Below are 3444 nucleotides of genomic sequence, written 5' to 3' on the forward strand. Positions count from 1 at the left end.
TCTTCATTCATCAACTCTCCCCCCTTTTTTTTCAGTATGAAAGGCTTTTTCTAGGATTTACATTTTCTTTTCTTGAACACATATTCACAAAATCACTACTTCACTTTCCAAGTCGAACCATTCCCTTCCAAATTTCAAATCAAAACTACAATAAGCTCTCATGGCTTGAGCTTCACGATTCTAAGGGTGAAAGTAAAACAAAAGGGCTATGGGCTTGCAATGTACTATAATCAAGGAGGGGAAGACTCAACATGGTAAGGGAAAATTCAACCAAAAATACAAAAGATAAAAAAAATAAAAGCTAATACTAGAAAACAAAAATAGTCACCGAATGAAGAATGCCTTTGTCATTCATAGGTTAGTTCAGTCTCGATCTCGGGAGCCGGACGCCAAGTTCTAGATCTAAGCATGCCTTGGTGAGGATCCTACGCCGCTCATACAAGTAATGTTGGAGGCTTGAACAATAAAGCTTACATAGGGTTACAAAAACCATCTCTAGGACTTCAAATCCCCTAATGAGAGCAACACCTTCTTACCACACACAAGTGAATTTGGGTTCGATGGGCCTTACGAGTTCTAGAACAACTACCTTAGCATGAACATGTCCTAGAGTCAACCAATGGAAATCCCGAAGCATGCAAACTTATAACACTCAAGAAGCAAAGCATTCAAACACACGAGTCAACATTATTATGCTCGAAATGAAAATGAAACAACTAAGCTTTTCGTGGTTTGCCTTGAACAAAAAGGAAAATCTTTTTCATTTTTCACATTTTTTTTTTTAAGACAAGGATAACAAGAGAGATAAGAGGCTAGTAAACATATAATTCCCAATCGACAAATAAAGATCGTTCGTCATCAATACCAACGATCACCAGATTCCGTGGAATCAAATGCAACCAACCTCGAACAATCAACTCCATCCTAGTCTAAACTAACTATGCACACAAAGAAAAATAAAGGAAGGTAGGGAAAGATCTCACCAAATGCTGCTTGAAATAGAACACAAGACAAATATTGCGATCTCACCAAGGTTTCCGGAGCTTGAGTTGCTCCTTATTCCATCATTTTGTGCTTCCGTTTTCAAGCTACAAGGAAAGTGAGCCAAAAGAAAAGAAACACTACAACTATACAAAGAAAAGTTAGTGAACAAAAGAAAAAGACTAGAATTATAAACAAAAGAAAATGACTGACAAAAAGCTATCTACAAAATTTGGATTAAGGGATTTGGATTTTGGGATTTGGATTATGGGATCAAGAGAGAAGAGGGAAAAACAACTTCAATATTTTTGTTTTCTTTTTTTTTTTCAAATGAAGCTTCATAACATCATCATCATAAGAATATGACCAACCAAAAATCATCACTAACTACAATTAATTCATTATCCTTGATAGTTCTCCATATGCACAAGCTACCGTCCTACCACACTACCCTCCTATGTACACTTCAACCAAAAGGAACATCCTCCCCCACGCTAGTCTTTTACACGTCTCGAGCAAAAGGAAAAGGCATGAAAATCCGGGGGGAAAAAGGGAGGGAAAGAACCCTCATTGGGGGTTTCTATCCTCCCGTTCCTTAGGAGGGTTCATGAAATCAAACCCGGGGCGATCCGTGAATGGATGGAAAGGTTGGTTAAAGTGCTCATAGGGCCACCCTTGTGTACCCCAACCACCATCAAAAGGATCCGGGGTTGTATGGTGGGGTACCAACACGTTGGGATGGGTCGATAGGACCTTCCCAATAAGCATAGGTGTTGGGGGAGGGGTTGTTAGGGTCATAGGGGTCCCAATGTGGAACCGGACCCTCTTGAGGCGGGTGGTAGGGATAGTTAACATAGGGCGTTTGAACTCCCGCTTGCACAAGACTATCATAGTTCATCCTTGCGTAGTACCCCCATTGTTCAATAGAAGCCTGATTATCATAATGAATACCATCGAGGGTACTACGCAGGGCACTCATATCAAAAGGAGAAGAGGAAGAAGAAGAAGATGTCTCACCTCCCCCACTAGGGGGGGGGATGGGATGCTTCACTTGGTAGACCGGTTGAGGGTGAGGGATTGCACCGCGGACTTGATTTTTTATTAATTCATCAGGGATGACTTTTCGCGCAATCTTCCACCTTAGCGGGTTGGAAGGGTCTACCGAAGTGTGAGGGGGATCTGGGAGGACACACCATTCTTCTCCATTATCAACCAAGAGGAAAAATTTGCGATTCTAGGTGGTGTAGTTGTTGAAGCGTTGGTTGCGGAGAGCAACAATAGAAAGAGCATAAGGAGGGTAGCCGACGGCCTCTTTTTCTTTTTTTTGGAGCACATGGGGGAGCAAATCAATTTGGTCCTTGTAGGCTCCGCCATTCAAGGAAAGGGCAATGAGGGTGATCATGCCCCCCATGTGTATCTCATCACCAAGCCGCCCATCTCGAGTGTCCAACAATCTCGAGATAAAAGTGGTGGAGCATTTGAACTTTAAACGCTGAGGATTGTCGGCCAAGTAAAGGCAAGCTACCTCATCTTTCACCATAGAGCCGAGGTTTGCCTTGAAGAATACGACATACTGAAGGAGCCGGGAAAAGTATCTCAAAGCAATATGGATGATGTTGTTGACCTTTGCGGTGTTAGTGCGAAAGACGGGCTTGGTGGAGATGCTCCGCCACCATTCTTGTTCATTATAGGGGATGCGACACATTAAGGTCATATCGAAGGGTCGATGCAACCCGGTTGCTTGCCAATGGAAGATCTCATTGAGCTCACTCTCAGTTAGGGAATGGTCTTCGTTGAACATACGAAAGTGAAGAATAATTTTAGATTCATTCCCTTCATCATCTTCTTCAATGACTTCCTTGCCGAGGGAAGCAAGGAACTCCAATGTGACGCACTCATAGGTGTGAGCGTGGAGGTCAATGAACTCGCCCCAACCAAAGTTTTTTGCGAGCCGGACTACTTCATCTATGATTCCAAGCTTTCTTAAGGTGTTCGCGTAGAAGAACCTTGTAGATCGTATGGGACGGTCTATGAGGGTTTTATAGACATCCTAAAAGTGTTTGTTCGGAGCGATGATGCCATGATCATTGATGCCGGGTGGAGGTGGAAAATTGGACGATGAAGATTCACCCATCCTCTTCCTCTTGGACTTGCTTTTTCCAAAAAGATGCATTGTGAATCTACAAAAATCACCAAGAATTAACATTAGGAAGATTCAAGCCAAAAGGAGACACAAGAAGCTCGCCGAGATAAAAAGTGTGCAATGAGAGTAAAAGCCATGAGTTGTGAAATAGATGTAGATGGTAACAACAATACAATTCAAGGAATTAATGGACACTTATAAACCAAGGCATGAGCTAAAAATCCTATGGCAATCAAATGCAAATCCTAAGAAAACCTAGCAAAATTGAGCATGATGTCCCCTAAAATTCATGAAATCCACTCAAAACTCATCAAAATCAA

Source organism: Chenopodium quinoa, unplaced genomic scaffold (genome assembly GCF_001683475.1).
Source record: "Chenopodium quinoa cultivar QQ74 unplaced genomic scaffold, ASM168347v1, whole genome shotgun sequence".
In the NCBI taxonomy this organism is placed as follows: domain Eukaryota; kingdom Viridiplantae; phylum Streptophyta; class Magnoliopsida; order Caryophyllales; family Amaranthaceae; genus Chenopodium; species Chenopodium quinoa.